The sequence below is a fragment of the Oncorhynchus tshawytscha genome, unplaced genomic scaffold, assembly GCF_018296145.1.
Source record: "Oncorhynchus tshawytscha isolate Ot180627B unplaced genomic scaffold, Otsh_v2.0 Un_contig_8926_pilon_pilon, whole genome shotgun sequence".
NCBI lineage: Eukaryota > Metazoa > Chordata > Actinopteri > Salmoniformes > Salmonidae > Oncorhynchus > Oncorhynchus tshawytscha.
The window spans coordinates 1-13,638 of NW_024606910.1; the positions used below are offsets into that span (position 1 = coordinate 1).

Genomic DNA, 13,638 nt, shown 5'->3' on the forward strand with positions numbered 1-13,638 from the left:
ATATGTGCCCTTGCTTTGAAATAAGTAAGCAAGTTTAGTTTGTATTTCATCCAACAATCTGTGCTACAAATTATGGCTGCAGTATATGCAATTTCTTCCACTTTTTGAGTGACACAAAGATGCTTATCTAAATGGTGAAAATGCAACAGCTGTTAATCAGACTCACTTTCACTTTACATAGTGCACCAAGACATAGTTTCTCGCTTACGACCACACCGGCCTGAGTACGCCTGATCTCGTCTGATCTCGGAAGCTAAGCAGGGTCGGGCCTGGTTAGTACTTGGATGGGAGACTTCCTGGGAATACCAGGTGCTGTAAGCTTTTTGTTTTTGTCAACTCTTTGTCCGTTTATTCCCACAAGGCTGAAATATGCCCTTGCTTTGAAATAAGTAAGCAAGTTTAGTTTGTATTTCATCCAACAATCTGTGCTACAAATTATGGCTGCAGTATATGCAATTTCTTCCACTTTTTGAGTGACACAAAGATGCTTATCTAAATGGTGAAAATGCAACAGCTGTTAATCAGACTCATATTCACTTTACATAGTGCACCAAGATTGTTGGATGAAATACAAACTAAACTTACGACCATTTCAGCCTTATTTCGCCTGGTCTGAAAATGCATTTCAGCCTGGGAAAAACGGACAAAGAGTTGACAAAACTCTTTACAGCACCTGGTATTCCCAGGAAGTCTCCCATCCAAGTACTAACCAGGCCAAAACCCTGCACTTAGCTTCCGAGATCAGCCCGACCCTGCTTAGCTTCCGAGATCAGGATCAGGCGTACTCAGGCCGGTGTGGTCGTAAGCGAGAAACTATGTCTTGGTGCACTATGTAAAGTGAAAGTGAGTCTGATTAACAGCTGTTGCATTTTCACCATTTAGATAAGTCTTTGTGTCACTCAAAAAGTGGAAGAAATTGCATATACTGCAGCCATAATTTGTAGCACAGATTGTTGGATGAAATACAAACTAAACTTGCTTACTTATTTCAAAGCAAGGGCACATATTTCAGCCTTGTGGGAAAAAACGGACAAAGAGTTGAAATTCCACAAGGCAGTGACAAAAAGCTTACAGCACCTGGTATTCCCAGGAAGTCTCCCATCCAAGTACTAACCAGGCCCGACCCTGCTTAGCTTCCGAGATCAGACGAGATCAGGCGTACTCAGGCCGGTGTGGTCGTAAGCGAGAAACTATGTCTTGGTGCACTATGTAAAGTGAAAGTGAGTCTGATTAACAGCTGTTGCATTTTCACCATTTAGATAAGCATGACAGTACCGTGCAGTACCGAAGAGCCCTTACTGCTGCTCGATCATCCTATTTTTCTAACTTAATTGAGGAAAATAAGAACAATCCGAAATTCCTTTTTGATACTGTCGCAAAGCTAACTAAAAAGCAGCATTCCCCAAGAGAGGATGACTTTCACTTTAGCAGTGATAAATTCATGAACTTCTTTGAGGAAAAGATTATGATTATTAGAAAGCAAATTACGGACTCTTCTTTAAACCTGCGTATTCCTCCAAACCTCAGTTGTCCTGAGTCTGCACAACTCTGCCAGGACCTAGGATCAAGAGAGACGCTCAAGTGTTTTAGTACTATATCTCTTGACACAATGATGAAAATAATCATGGCCTCTAAACCTTCAAGCTGCATACTGGACCCTATTCCAACTAAACTACTGAAAGAGCTGCTTCCTGTGCTTGGCCCTCCTATGTTGAACATAATAAACGGCTCTCTATCCACTGGATGTGTACCAAACTCACTAAAAGTGGCAGTAATAAAGCCTCTCTTGAAAAAGCCAAACCTTGACCCAGAAAATATAAAAAACTATCGGCCTATATCGAATCTTCCATTCCTCTCAAAAATTTTAGAGAAGGCTGTTGCTCAGCAACTCACTGCCTTCCTGAAGACAAACAATGTATACGAAATGCTTCAGTCTGGTTTTAGACCCCATCATAGCACTGAGACGGCACTTGTGAAGGTGGTAAATGACATTTTAATGGCATCGGACCGAGCTCTGCATCTGTCCTCGTGCTCCTAGACCTTAGTGCCGCTTTTGATACCATCGATCACCACATTCTTTTGGAGAGATTGGAAACCCAAATTGGTCTACACGGACAAGTTCTGGCCTGGTTTAGATCTTATCTGTCGGAAAGATATCAGTTTGTCTCTGTGAATGGTTTGTCCTCTGACAAATCAACTGTAAATTTCGGTGTTCCTCAAGGTTCCGTTTTAGGACCACTATTGTTCTCACTATATATTTTCTCTTGGGGATGTTATTCGAAAACATAATGTAAACTTTCACTGCTATGCGGATGACACACAGCTGTACATTTCAATGAAACATGGTGAAGCCCCAAAATTGCCCTCGCTAGAAGCATGTGTTTCAGACATAAGGAAGTGGATGGCTGCAAACTTTCTACTATTAAACTCGGACAAAACAGAGATGCTTGTTCTAGGTCCCAAGAAACAAAGAGATATTCTGTTGAATCTGACAATTAATCTTAATGGTTGTACAGTCGTCTCAAATAAAACTGTGAAGGACCTCGGCGTTACTCTGGACCCTGATCTCTCTTTTGAAGAACATATCAAGACCATTTCAAGGACATCTTTTTTCCATCTACGTAACATTGCAAAAATCAGAAACTTTCTGTCCAAAAATGATGCAGAAAAATTAATCCATGCTTTTGTCACTTCTAGGTTAGACTACTGCAATGCTCTATTTTCCGGCTACCCGGATAAAGCACTAAATAAACTTCAGTTAGTGCTAAATACGGCTGCTAGAATCCTGACTAGAACCAAAAAATTTGATCATATTACTCCAGTGCTAGCCTCTCTACACTGGCTTCCTGTCAAAGCAAGGGCTGATTTCAAGGTTTTACTGCTAACCTACAAAGCATTACATGGGCTTGCTCCTACCTATCTCTCTGATTTGGTCCTGCCGTACATACCTACACGTACGCTACGGTCACAAGACGCAGGCCTCCTAATTGTCCCTAGAATTTCTAAGCAAACAGCTGGAGGCAGGGCTTTCTCCTATAGAGCTCCATTTTTATGGAACGGTCTGCCTACCCATGTCAGAGACGCAAACTCGGTCTCAACCTTTAAGTCTTTACTGAAGACTCATCTCTTCAGTGGGTCATATGATTGAGTGTAGTCTGGCCCAGGAGTGGGAAGGTGAACGGAAAGGCTCTGGAGCAACGAACCGCCCTTGCTGTCTCTGCCTGGCCGGTTCCCCTCTTTCCACTGGGATTCTCTGCCTCTAACCCTATTACAGGGGCTGGGTCACTGGCTTGCTGGGGCTCTCTCATGCCGTCCCTGGAGGGTGCGTCACCTGAGTGGGTTGATTCACTGTTGTGGTCATCCTGTCTGGGTTGGCGTACTAACCAGGCCCCCCTTGGGTTGTGCCGTGGCGGAGATCTTTGTGGGCTATACTCAGCCTTGTCTCAGGATGGTAAGTTGGTGGTTGAAGATATCCCTCTAGTGGTGTGGGGGCTGTGCTTTGGCAAAGTGGGTGGGGTTATATCCTTCCTGTTTGGCCCTGTCCGGGGGTGACCTCGGATGGGGCCACAGTGTCTCCTGACCCCTCCTGTCTCAGCCTCCAGTATTTATGCTGCAGTAGTTTATGTGTCGGGGGGCTGGGGTCAGTTTGTTATATCTGGAGTACTTCTCCTGTCCTATTCGGTGTCCTGTGTGAATCTAAGTGTGCGTTCTCTAATTCTCTCCTTCTCTCTTTCTTTCTCTCTCTCGGAGGACCTGCCCTAGGACCTGAGCTCCAGGACTACCTGACATGATGACTCCTTGCTGTCCCCAGTCCACCTGGCCATGCTGCTGTTCCAGTTTCAACTGACCTGAGCCCTAGGACCATGCCCCAGGACTACCTGACATGATGACTCCTTGCTGTCCCCAGTCCACCTGGCCATGCTGCTGCTCAGTTTCAACTTCCACCTGACTGTGCTGCTGCTCCAGTTCAACTGTTCTGCCTTATTATTATTCGACCATGCTGGTCATTTATGAACATTTGAACATCTTGGCCATGTTCTGTTATAATCTCCACCCGGCACAGCCAGAAGAGGACTGGCCACCCCACATAGCCTGGTTCCTCTCTAGGTTTCTTCCTAGGTTTTGGCCTTTCTAGGGAGTTTTTCCTAGCCACCGTGCTTCTACACCTGCATTGCTTGCTGTTTGGGGTTTTAGGCTGGGTTTCTGTACAGCACTTTGAGATATCAGCTGATGTACGAAGGGCTATATATCTTTGTGGGCACATATTTCAGCCTTGTGGGAAAAAACGGACAAAGAGTTGACAAAAAGCTTACAGCACCTGGTATTCCCAGGAAGTCTCCCATCCAAGTACTAACCAGGCCCGACCCTGCTTAGCTTCCGAGATCAGACGAGATCAGGCGTACTCAGGCCGGTGTGGTCGTAAGAGAGAAACTATGTCTTGGTGCACTATGTAAAGTGAAAGTGAGTCTGATTAACAGCTGTTGCATTTTCACCATTTAGATAAGCATCTTTGTGTCACTCAAAAAGTGGAAGAAATTGCATATACTGCAGCCATAATTTGTAGCACAGATTGTTGGATGAAATACAAACTAAACTTGCTTACTTATTTCAAAGCAAGGGCACATATTTCAGCCTTGTGGGAAAAAACGGACAACTTACAGCACCTGGTATTCCCAGGAAGTCTCCCATCCAAGTACTAACCAGGCCCGACCCTGCTTAGCTTCCGAGATCAGACGAGATCAGGCGTACTCAGGCCGGTGTGGTCGTAAGCGAGAAACTATGTCTTGGTGCACTATGTAAAGTGAAAGTGAGTCTGATTAACAGCTGTTGCATTTTCACCATTTAGATAAGCATCTTTGTGTCACTCAAAAAGTGGAAGAAATTGCATATACTGCAGCCATAATTTGTAGCACAGATTGTTGGATGAAATACAAACTAAACTTGCTTACTTATTTCAAAGCAAGGGCACATATTTCAGCCTTGTGGGAAAAAACGGACAAAGAGTTGACAAAAAGCTTACAGCACCTGGTATTCCCAGGAAGTCTCCCATCCAAGTACTAACCAGGCCCGACCCTGCTTAGCTTCCGAGATCAGACGAGATCAGGCGTACTCAGGCCGGTGTGGTCGTAAGCGAGAACTATGTCTTGGTGCACTATGTAAAGTGAAAGTGAGTCTGATTAACAGCTGTTGCATTTTCACCATTTAGATAAGCATCTTTGTGTCACTCAAAAAGTGGAAGAAATTGCATATACTGCAGCCATAATTTGTAGCACAGATTGTTGGATGAAATACAAACTAAACTTGCTTACTTATTTCAAAGCAAGGGCACATATTTCAGCCTTGTGGGAAAAAACGGACAAAGAGTTGACAAAAAGCTTACAGCACCTGGTATTCCCAGGAAGTCTCCCATCCAAGTACTAACCAGGCCCGACCCTGCTTAGCTTCCGAGATCAGACGAGATCAGGCGTACTCAGGCCGGTGTGGTCGTAAGCGAGAAACTATGTCTTGGTGCACTATGTAAAGTGAAAGTGAGTCTGATTAACAGCTGTTGCATTTTCACCATTTAGATAAGCATCTTTGTGTCACTCAAAAAGTGGAAGAAATTGCATATACTGCAGCCATAATTTGTAGCACATCCAAGTACTAACCAGGCCCGACCCTGCTTAGCTTCCGAGATCAGACGAGATCAGGCGTACTCAGGCCGGTGGTGTGGTCGTAAGCGAGAAACTATGTCTTGGTGCACTATGTAAAGTGAAAGTGAGTCTGATTAACAGCTGTTGCATTTTCACCATTTAGATAAGCATCTTTGTGTCACTCAAAAAGTGGAAGAAATTGCATATACTGCAGCCATAATTTGTAGCACAGATTGTTGGATGAAATACAAACTAAACTTGCTTACTTATTTCAAAGCAAGGGCACATATTTCAGCCTTGTGGGAAAAAACGGACAAAGAGTTGACAAAAAGCTTACAGCACCTGGTATTCCCAGGAAGTCTCCCATCCACTAACCAGGCCCGACCCTGCTTAGCTTCCGAGATCAGACGAGATCAGGCGTACTCAGGCCGGTGTGGTCGTAAGCGAGAAACTATGTCTTGGTGCACTATGTAAAGTGAAAGTGAGTCTGATTAACAGCTGTTGCATTTTCACCATTTAGATAAGCATCTTTGTGTCACTCAAAAAGTGGAAGAAATTGCATATACTGCAGCCATAATTTGTAGCACAGATTGTTGGATGAAATACAAACTAAACTTGCTTACTTATTTCAAAGCAAGGGCACATATTTCAGCCTTGTGGGAAAAAACGGACAAAGAGTTGAAATTCCACAAGTTGACAAAAAGCTTACAGCACCTGGTATTCCCAGGAAGTCTCCCATCCAAGTACTAACCAGGCCCGACCCTGCTTAGCTTCCGAGATCAGACGAGATCAGGCGTACTCAGGCCGGTGTGGTCGTAAGCGAGAAACTATGTCTTGGTGCACTATGTAAAGTGAAAGTGAGTCTGATTAACAGCTGTTGCATTTTCACCATTTAGATAAGCATCTTTGTGTCACTCAAAAAGTGGAAGAAATTGCATATACTGCAGCCATAATTTGTAGCACAGATTGTTGGATGAAATACAAACTAAACTTGCTTACTTATTTCAAAGCAAGGGCACATATTTCAGCCTTGTGGGAAAAAACGGACAAAGAGTTGAAATTCCAAAGCAGTGACAAAAGCTTACAGCACCTGGTATTCCCAGGAAGTCTCCCATCCAAGTACTAACCAGGCCCGACCCTGCTTAGCTTCCGAGATCAGACGAGATCAGGCGTACTCAGGCCGGTGTGGTCGTAAGCGAGAAACTATGTCTTGGTGCACTATGTAAAGTGAAAGTGAGTCTGATTAACAGCTGTTGCATTTTCACCATTTAGATAAGCATCTTTGTGTCACTCAAAAAGTGGAAGAAATTGCATATACTGCAGCCATAATTTGTAGCACAGATTGTTGGATGAAATAAAACTAAACTTGCTTACTTATTTCAAAGCAAGGGCACATATTTCAGCCTTGTGGGAAAAAACGGACAAAGAGTTGACAAAAAGCTTACAGCACCTGGTATTCCCAGGAAGTCTCCCATCCAAGTACTAACCAGGCCCGACCCTGCTTAGCTTCCGAGATCAGACGAGATCAGGCGTACTCAGGCCGGTGTGGTCGTAAGCGAGAAACTATGTCTTGGTGCACTATGTAAAGTGAAAGTGAGTCTGATTAACAGCTGTTGCATTTTCACCATTTAGATAAGCATCTTTGTGTCACTCAAAAAGTGGAAGAAATTGCATATACTGCAGCCATAATTTGTAGCACAGATTGTTGGATGAAATACAAACTAAACTTGCTTACTTATTTCAAAGCAAGGGCACATATTTCAGCCTTGTGGGAAAAAACGGACAAAGAGTTGACAAAAAGCTTACAGCACCTGGTATTCCCAGGAAGTCTCCCATCCAAGTACTAACCAGGCCGACCCTGCTTAGCTTCCGAGATCAGACGAGATCAGGCGTACTCAGGCCGGTGTGGTCGTAAGCGAGAAACTATGTCTTGGTGCACTATGTAAAGTGAAAGTGAGTCTGATTAACAGCTGTTGCATTTTCACCATTTAGATAAGCATCTTTGTGTCACTCAAAAAGTGGAAGAAATTGCATATACTGCAGCCATAATTTGTAGCACAGATTGTTGGATGAAATACAAACTAAACTTGCTTACTTATTTCAAAGCAAGGGCACATATTTCAGCCTTGTGGGAAAAAACGGACAAAGAGTTGACAAAAAGCTTACAGCACCTGGTATTCCCAGGAAGTCTCCCATCCAAGTACTAACCAGGCCCGACCCTGCTTAGCTTCCGAGATCAGACGAGATCAGGCGTACTCAGGCCGGTGTGGTCGTAAGCGAGAAACTATGTCTTGGTGCACTATGTAAAGTGAAAGTGAGTCTGATTAACAGCTGTTGCATTTTCACCATTTAGATAAGCATCTTTGTGTCACTCAAAAAGTGGAAGAAATTGCATATACTGCAGCCATAATTTGTAGCACAGATTGTTGGATGAAATACAAACTAAACTTGCTTACTTATTTCAAAGCAAGGGCACATATTTCAGCCTTGTGGGAATAAACGGACAAAGAGTTGAAATTCCACAAGGCAGTGACAAAAAGCTTACAGCACCTGGTATTCCCAGGAAGTCTCCCATCCAAGTACTAACCAGGCCCGACCCTGCTTAGCTTCCGAGATCAGACGAGATCAGGCGTACTCAGGCCGGTGTGGTGGTAAGCGAGAAACTATGTCTTGGTGCACTATGTAAAGTGAAAGTGAGTCTGATTAACAGCTGTTGCATTTTCACCATTTAGATAAGCATCTTTGTGTCACTCAAAAAGTGGAAGAAATTGCATATACTGCAGCCATAATTTGTAGCACAGATTGTTGGATGAAATACAAACTAAACTTGCTTACTTATTTCAAAGCAAGGGCACATATTTCAGCCTTGTGGGAAAAAACGGACAAAGAGTTGACAAAAAGCTTACAGCACCTGGTATTCCCAGGAAGTCTCCCATCCAAGTACTAACCAGGCCCGACCCTGCTTAGCTTCCGAGATCAGACGAGATCAGGCGTACTCAGGCCGGTGTGGTCGTAAGCGAGAAACTATGTCTTGGTGCACTATGTAAAGTGAAAGTGAGTCTGATTAACAGCTGTTGCATTTTCACCATTTAGATAAGCATCTTTGTGTCACTCAAAAAGTGGAAGAAATTGCATATACTGCAGCCATAATTTGTAGCACAGATTGTTGGATGAAATACAAACTAAACTTGCTTACTTATTTCAAAGCAAGGGCACATATTTCAGCCTTGTGGGAAAAAACGGACAAAGAGTTGACAAAAAGCTTACAGCACCTGGTATTCCCAGGAAGTCTCCCATCCAAGTACTAACCAGGCCCGACCCTGCTTAGCTTTCCGAGATCAGACGAGATCAGGCGTACTCAGGCCGGTGTGGTCGTAAGCGAGAAACTATGTCTTGGTGCACTATGTAAAGTGAAAGTGAGTCTGATTAACAGCTGTTGCATTTTCACCATTTAGATAAGCATCTTTGTGTCACTCAAAAAGTGGAAGAAATTGCATATACTGCAGCCATAATTTGTAGCACAGATTGTTGGATGAAATACAAACTAAACTTGCTTACTTATTTCAAAGCAAGGGCACATATTTCAGCCTTGTGGAAAAAACGGACAAAAAAACGGACAAAGAGTTGACAAAAAGCTTACAGCACCTGGTATTCCCAGGAAGTCTCCCATCCAAGTACTAACCAGGCCCGACCCTGCTTAGCTTCCGAGATCAGACGAGATCAGGCGTACTCAGGCCGGTGTGGTCGTAAGCGAGAAACTATGTCTTGGTGCACTATGTAAAGTGAAAGTGAGTCTGATTAACAGCTGTTGCATTTTCACCATTTAGATAAGCATCTTTGTGTCACTCAAAAAGTGGAAGAAATTGCATATACTGCAGCCATAATTTGTAGCACAGATTGTTGGATGAAATACAAACTAAACTTGCTTACTTATTTCAAAGCAAGGGCACATATTTCAGCCTTGTGGGAAAAAACGGACAAAGAGTTGACAAAAAGCTTACAGCACCTGGTATTCCCAGGAAGTCTCCCATCCAAGTACTAACCAGGCCCGACCCTGCTTAGCTTCCGAGATCAGACGAGATCAGGCGTACTCAGGCCGGTGTGGTCGTAAGCGAGAAACTATGTCTTGGTGCACTATGTAAAGTGAAAGTGAGTCTGATTAACAGCTGTTGCATTTTCACCATTTAGATAAGCATCTTTGTGTCACTCAAAAAGTGGAAGAAATTGCATATACTGCAGCCATAATTTGTAGCACAGATTGTTGGATGAAATACAAACTAAACTTGCTTACTTATTTCAAAGCAAGGGCACATATTTCAGCCTTGTGGGAAAAAACGCAAAGAGTTGAAAAAGCTTACAGCACCTGGTATTCCCAGGAAGTCTCCCATCCAAGTACTAACCAGGCCCGACCCTGCTTAGCTTCCGAGATCAGACGAGATCAGGCGTACTCAGGCCGGTGTGGTCGTAAGCGAGAAACTATGTCTTGGTGCACTATGTAAAGTGAAAGTGAGTCTGATTAACAGCTGTTGCATTTTCACCATTTAGATAAGCATCTTTGTGTCACTCAAAAAGTGGAAGAAATTGCATATACTGCAGCCATAATTTGTAGCACAGATTGTTGGATGAAATACAAACTAAACTTGCTTACTTATTTCAAAGCAAGGGCACATATTTCAGCCTTGTGGGAAAAAACGGACAAAGAGTTGACAAAAAGCTTACAGCACCTGGTATTCCCAGGAAGTCTCCCATCCAAGTACTAACCAGGCCCGACCCTGCTTAGCTTCCGAGATCAGACGAGATCAGGCGTACTCAGGCCGGTGTGGTCGTAAGCGAGAAACTATGTCTTGGTGCACTATGTAAAGTGAAAGTGAGTCTGATTAACAGCTGTTGCATTTTCACCATTTAGATAAGCATCTTTGTGTCACTCAAAAAGTGGAAGAAATTGCATATACTGCAGCCATAATTTGTAGCACAGATTGTTGGATGAAATACAAACTAAACTTGCTTACTTATTTCAAAGCAAGGGCACATATTTCAGCCTTGTGGGAAAAAACGGACAAAGAGTTGACAAAAAGCTTACAGCACCTGGTATTCCCAGGAAGTCTCCCATCCAAGTACTAACCAGGCCCGACCCTGCTTAGCTTCCGAGATCAGACGAGATCAGGCGTACTCAGGCCGGTGTGGTCGTAAGCGAGAAACTATGTCTTGGTGCACTATGTAAAGTGAAAGTGAGTCTGATTAACAGCTGTTGCATTTTCACCATTTAGATAAGCATCTTTGTGTCACTCAAAAAGTGGAAGAAATTGCATATACTGCAGCCATAATTTGTAGCACAGATTGTTGGATGAAATACAAACTAAACTTGCTTACTTATTTCAAAGCAAGGGCACATATTTCAGCCTTGTGGGAAAAAACGGACAAAGAGTTGACAAAAAGCTTACAGCACCTGGTATTCCCAGGAAGTCTCCCATCCAAGTACTAACCAGGCCCGACCCTGCTTAGCTTCCGAGATCAGACGAGATCAGGCGTACTCAGGCCGGTGTGGTCGTAAGCGAGAAACTATGTCTTGGTGCACTATGTAAAGTGAAAGTGAGTCTGATTAACAGCTGTTGCATTTTCACCATTTAGATAAGCATCTTTGTGTCACTCAAAAAGTGGAAGAAATTGCATATACTGCAGCCATAATTTGTAGCACAGATTGTTGGATGAAATACAAACTAAACTTGCTTACTTATTTCAAAGCAAGGGCACATATTTCAGCCTTGTGGGAAAAAACGGACAAAGAGTTGACAAAAAGCTTACAGCACCTGGTATTCCCAGGAAGTCTCCCATCCAAGTACTAACCAGGCCCGACCCTGCTTAGCTTCCGAGATCAGACGAGATCAGGCGTACTCAGGCCGGTGTGGTCGTAAGCGAGAAACTATGTCTTGGTGCACTATGTAAAGTGAAAGTGAGTCTGATTAACAGCTGTTGCATTTTCACCATTTAGATAAGCATCTTTGTGTCACTCAAAAAGTGGAAGAAATTGCATATACTGCAGCCATAATTTGTAGCACAGATTGTTGGATGAAATACAAACTAAACTTGCTTACTTATTTCAAAGCAAGGGCACATATTTCAGCCTTGTGGGAAAAACGGACAAAGAGTTGACAAAAAGCTTACAGCACCTGGTATTCCCAGGAAGTCTCCCATCCAAGTACTAACCAGGCCCGACCCTGCTTAGCTTCCGAGATCAGACGAGATCAGGCGTACTCAGGCCGGTGTGGTCGTAAGCGAGAAACTATGTCTTGGTGCACTATGTAAAGTGAAGTGAGTCTGAGTCTGATTAACAGCTGTTGCATTTTCACCATTTAGATAAGCATCTTTGTGTCACTCAAAAAGTGGAAGAAATTGCATATACTGCAGCCATAATTTGTAGCACAGATTGTTGGATGAAATACAAACTAAACTTGCTTACTTATTTCAAAGCAAGGGCACATATTTCAGCCTTGTGGGAAAAAACGGACAAAGAGTTGACAAAAAGCTTACAGCACCTGGTATTCCCAGGAAGTCTCCCATCCAAGTACTAACCAGGCCCGACCCTGCTTAGCTTCCGAGATCAGACGAGATCAGGCGTACTCAGGCCGGTGTGGTCGTAAGCGAGAAACTATGTCTTGGTGCACTATGTAAAGTGAAAGTGAGTCTGATTAACAGCTGTTGCATTTTCACCATTTAGATAAGCATCTTTGTGTCACTCAAAAAGTGGAAGAAATTGCATATACTGCAGCCATAATTTGTAGCACAGATTGTTGGATGAAATACAAACTAAACTTGCTTACTTATTTCAAAGCAAGGGCACATATTTCAGCCTTGTGGGAAATAAACGGACAAAGAGTTGAAATTCCACAAGGCAGTGACAAAAAGCTTACAGCACCTGGTATTCCCAGGAAGTCTCCCATCCAAGTACTAACCAGGCCCGACCCTGCTTAGCTTCCGAGATCAGACGAGATCAGGCGTACTCAGGCCGGTGTGGTCGTAAGCGAGAAACTATGTCTTGGTGCACTATGTAAAGTGAAAGTGAGTCTGATTAACAGCTGTTGCATTTTCACCATTTAGATAAGCATCTTTGTGTCACTCAAAAAGTGGAAGAAATTGCATATACTGCAGCCATAATTTGTAGCACAGATTGTTGGATGAAATACAAACTAAACTTGCTTACTTATTTCAAAGCAAGGGCACATATTTCAGCCTTGTGGGAAAAAAACGGACAAAGAGTTGACAAAAAGCTTACAGCACCTGGTATTCCCAGGAAGTCTCCCATCCAAGTACTACCAGGCCCGACCCTGCTTAGCTTCCGAGATCAGACGAGATCAGGCGTACTCAGGCCGGTGTGGTCGTAAGCGAGAAACTATGTCTTGGTGCACTATGTAAAGTGAAAGTGAGTCTGATTAACAGCTGTTGCATTTTCACCATTTAGATAAGCATCTTTGTGTCACTCAAAAAGTGGAAGAAATTGCATATACTGCAGCCATAATTTGTAGCACAGATTGTTGGATGAAATACAAACTAAACTTGCTTACTTATTTCAAAGCAAGGGCACATATTTCAGCCTTGTGGGAAAAAACGGACAAAGAGTTGACAAAAAGCTTACAGCACCTGGTATTCCCAGGAAGTCTCCCATCCAAGTACTAACCAGGCCCGACCCTGCTTAGCTTCCGAGATCAGACGAGATCAGGCGTACTCAGGCCGGTGTGGTCGTAAGCGAGAAACTATGTCTTGGTGCACTATGTAAAGTGAAAGTGAGTCTGATTAACAGCTGTTGCATTTTCACCATTTAGATAAGCATCTTTGTGTCACTCAAAAAGTGGAAGAAATTGCATATACTGCAGCCATAATTTGTAGCACAGATTGTTGGATGAAATACAAACTAAACTTGCTTACTTATTTCAAAGCAAGGGCACATATTTCAGCCTTGTGGGAAAAACGGACTCAGCCTTGTGGGAAATAAACGGACAAAGAGTTGACA

The 13,638-nt window shown here is 43.3% G+C and overlaps 20 non-coding genes and 7 pseudogenes across 20 annotated transcripts; 1 reads left to right on the forward strand and 26 right to left on the reverse strand.

Moving 5' to 3' along the window:
• Positions 1 to 202: 202 nt before the first annotated feature.
• Positions 203 to 321, forward strand: LOC121842275. Its single transcript, XR_006081025.1, has one exon. It is a non-coding gene; the product is annotated as a 5S ribosomal RNA (ribosomal RNA).
• A 744-nt stretch (positions 322 to 1,065) lies between these two features.
• Positions 1,066 to 1,184, reverse strand: LOC121842286. Its single transcript, XR_006081036.1, has one exon. It is a non-coding gene; the product is annotated as a 5S ribosomal RNA (ribosomal RNA).
• A 3,122-nt stretch (positions 1,185 to 4,306) lies between these two features.
• Positions 4,307 to 4,425, reverse strand: LOC121842293 (annotated as a pseudogene).
• Positions 4,426 to 4,652: 227 nt separating this feature from the next.
• LOC121842292 lies at positions 4,653 to 4,771 on the reverse strand (annotated as a pseudogene).
• Positions 4,772 to 5,013: 242 nt separating this feature from the next.
• On the reverse strand, positions 5,014 to 5,132 carry LOC121842297. Its single transcript, XR_006081042.1, has one exon. It is a non-coding gene; the product is annotated as a 5S ribosomal RNA (ribosomal RNA).
• Positions 5,133 to 5,373: 241 nt separating this feature from the next.
• LOC121842300 lies at positions 5,374 to 5,492 on the reverse strand. Its single transcript, XR_006081043.1, has one exon. It is a non-coding gene; the product is annotated as a 5S ribosomal RNA (ribosomal RNA).
• A 471-nt stretch (positions 5,493 to 5,963) lies between these two features.
• LOC121842299 lies at positions 5,964 to 6,078 on the reverse strand (annotated as a pseudogene).
• A 257-nt stretch (positions 6,079 to 6,335) lies between these two features.
• On the reverse strand, positions 6,336 to 6,454 carry LOC121842301. The gene has a single exon (XR_006081044.1). It is a non-coding gene; the product is annotated as a 5S ribosomal RNA (ribosomal RNA).
• A 257-nt stretch (positions 6,455 to 6,711) lies between these two features.
• On the reverse strand, positions 6,712 to 6,830 carry LOC121842276. The gene has a single exon (XR_006081026.1). It is a non-coding gene; the product is annotated as a 5S ribosomal RNA (ribosomal RNA).
• A 241-nt stretch (positions 6,831 to 7,071) lies between these two features.
• On the reverse strand, positions 7,072 to 7,190 carry LOC121842277. Its single transcript, XR_006081027.1, has one exon. It is a non-coding gene; the product is annotated as a 5S ribosomal RNA (ribosomal RNA).
• Positions 7,191 to 7,432: 242 nt separating this feature from the next.
• On the reverse strand, positions 7,433 to 7,550 carry LOC121842298 (annotated as a pseudogene).
• A 242-nt stretch (positions 7,551 to 7,792) lies between these two features.
• On the reverse strand, positions 7,793 to 7,911 carry LOC121842278. Its single transcript, XR_006081028.1, has one exon. It is a non-coding gene; the product is annotated as a 5S ribosomal RNA (ribosomal RNA).
• Positions 7,912 to 8,171: 260 nt separating this feature from the next.
• Positions 8,172 to 8,290, reverse strand: LOC121842296 (annotated as a pseudogene).
• A 242-nt stretch (positions 8,291 to 8,532) lies between these two features.
• Positions 8,533 to 8,651, reverse strand: LOC121842279. Its single transcript, XR_006081029.1, has one exon. It is a non-coding gene; the product is annotated as a 5S ribosomal RNA (ribosomal RNA).
• Positions 8,652 to 8,893: 242 nt separating this feature from the next.
• On the reverse strand, positions 8,894 to 9,013 carry LOC121842295 (annotated as a pseudogene).
• A 253-nt stretch (positions 9,014 to 9,266) lies between these two features.
• LOC121842280 lies at positions 9,267 to 9,385 on the reverse strand. Its single transcript, XR_006081030.1, has one exon. It is a non-coding gene; the product is annotated as a 5S ribosomal RNA (ribosomal RNA).
• A 242-nt stretch (positions 9,386 to 9,627) lies between these two features.
• LOC121842281 lies at positions 9,628 to 9,746 on the reverse strand. Its single transcript, XR_006081031.1, has one exon. It is a non-coding gene; the product is annotated as a 5S ribosomal RNA (ribosomal RNA).
• A 238-nt stretch (positions 9,747 to 9,984) lies between these two features.
• LOC121842282 lies at positions 9,985 to 10,103 on the reverse strand. Its single transcript, XR_006081032.1, has one exon. It is a non-coding gene; the product is annotated as a 5S ribosomal RNA (ribosomal RNA).
• Positions 10,104 to 10,345: 242 nt separating this feature from the next.
• LOC121842283 lies at positions 10,346 to 10,464 on the reverse strand. The gene has a single exon (XR_006081033.1). It is a non-coding gene; the product is annotated as a 5S ribosomal RNA (ribosomal RNA).
• Positions 10,465 to 10,706: 242 nt separating this feature from the next.
• Positions 10,707 to 10,825, reverse strand: LOC121842284. The gene has a single exon (XR_006081034.1). It is a non-coding gene; the product is annotated as a 5S ribosomal RNA (ribosomal RNA).
• Positions 10,826 to 11,067: 242 nt separating this feature from the next.
• LOC121842285 lies at positions 11,068 to 11,186 on the reverse strand. The gene has a single exon (XR_006081035.1). It is a non-coding gene; the product is annotated as a 5S ribosomal RNA (ribosomal RNA).
• A 242-nt stretch (positions 11,187 to 11,428) lies between these two features.
• On the reverse strand, positions 11,429 to 11,547 carry LOC121842287. The gene has a single exon (XR_006081037.1). It is a non-coding gene; the product is annotated as a 5S ribosomal RNA (ribosomal RNA).
• A 241-nt stretch (positions 11,548 to 11,788) lies between these two features.
• LOC121842288 lies at positions 11,789 to 11,907 on the reverse strand. The gene has a single exon (XR_006081038.1). It is a non-coding gene; the product is annotated as a 5S ribosomal RNA (ribosomal RNA).
• Positions 11,908 to 12,154: 247 nt separating this feature from the next.
• On the reverse strand, positions 12,155 to 12,273 carry LOC121842289. The gene has a single exon (XR_006081039.1). It is a non-coding gene; the product is annotated as a 5S ribosomal RNA (ribosomal RNA).
• A 261-nt stretch (positions 12,274 to 12,534) lies between these two features.
• Positions 12,535 to 12,653, reverse strand: LOC121842290. The gene has a single exon (XR_006081040.1). It is a non-coding gene; the product is annotated as a 5S ribosomal RNA (ribosomal RNA).
• Positions 12,654 to 12,896: 243 nt separating this feature from the next.
• LOC121842294 lies at positions 12,897 to 13,014 on the reverse strand (annotated as a pseudogene).
• A 242-nt stretch (positions 13,015 to 13,256) lies between these two features.
• Positions 13,257 to 13,375, reverse strand: LOC121842291. Its single transcript, XR_006081041.1, has one exon. It is a non-coding gene; the product is annotated as a 5S ribosomal RNA (ribosomal RNA).
• Between the last annotated feature and the right edge of the window lie 263 nt (positions 13,376 to 13,638).